The 1,230-nt window shown below is 36.3% G+C and overlaps 1 non-coding gene across 1 annotated transcript; it reads right to left on the minus strand.

Moving 5' to 3' along the window:
• Positions 1-243: 243 nt before the first annotated feature.
• Positions 244-316, minus strand: trnar-acg (transfer RNA arginine (anticodon ACG)). The gene has a single exon. It is a non-coding gene; the product is annotated as a tRNA-Arg (tRNA).
• Positions 317-1,230: the final 914 nt, after the last annotated feature.

Below are 1,230 nucleotides of genomic sequence, written 5' to 3' on the forward strand. Positions count from 1 at the left end.
AATTAAGCTAAAAACAATTCAAAAATATTAAAAGAACAAAAGGCACGAGTATAATAATGATTCTAACATAACACTAAGCCCAACACCAAAATAATAACTACATATGTGTATGTACAGCCACACAAATATGATGTATTTGCTTCTTGTCCTCGTGCAAAAAAAAAAAGGAATAATTTGAATGGCGCGCCCATTTTTTCACCTGAATATTAAAATGATTCAGACTCGCTCGACTTTCAAAAGAACCGAGCCAGCCAGGAGTCGAACCTGGAATCTTCTGATCCGTAGTCAGACGCGTTATCCATTGCGCCACTGGCCCGATAGAACAACATACTAACATACGGGAACTCTTCACTATAGCGACAATATACGATTAAAATTACTTTATTACAACAGTACAAAACAATTCTAATATCCTCACTGTAAAACACATAATAAATAAAATAAAGTGCTTTGTCATGACAGAGATTAATCTTACATGTGCGCATGTTTAGCCCTCGAGTTAGCCAACTGGCTAGCGATAGCTTAACGGTTACTTTTAAACACTTTTATCAATCTCATTTTTGAATCTTCGCTTACACAAGCACAGAAATCTGATTTAATTTCGCGTACATGTCAAAAATATTGTCTGTGTACATGGGGAATCAGCTACACGATAATAAAGTAGCTGTCAAGCAAAGACCTTAGCTACAGTTAGCATGACACAAACCCTGAGGATCTGTACAAATTACGTTTCCTTACCGGTCTATCTCCAATTTTGTTCGTGCAATAAGAAGTGTTTTTCTTCTTGTCAATAACTCCGTCACATATTCCTATGAGGACTGTCTCGTGTATTGATGTTGCCATGATTATGAAGCAGAAATCTTCAGCCCGTGTGCTGCTCTGAACATGTGGAGACCGACGCTCACACTTCGTTTGGCTTTTAATCGTCTTCAAATGTGTTTTATCCTGTCGATACTGGGCTCACATTTTATATTAATTCAGGAATGATATGTTAAATGTAAAATAGTTCCGATATTGTGCATATACTTATGTAAAATTGATTTAAATGATTGCAAACGACATTTGATGCTGGTAAATGAGCTTAATACATTGTTTCACAACGTGTAAATATGAATGAATGTCATTTAAATGTTAGCTAGAAATAAGTTATGTTAGTTAAGCCCTATTTTAAAGAGCGCTATGCATTGGGCCAGTGGCGCAATGGATAACGCGTCTGACTACGGATCAGAA

Source organism: Sinocyclocheilus grahami, unplaced genomic scaffold, assembly GCF_001515645.1.
Source record: "Sinocyclocheilus grahami isolate Dianchi unplaced genomic scaffold, SAMN03320097.WGS_v1.1 scaffold40735.1, whole genome shotgun sequence".
Taxonomy (NCBI): Eukaryota; Metazoa; Chordata; class Actinopteri; order Cypriniformes; family Cyprinidae; genus Sinocyclocheilus; species Sinocyclocheilus grahami.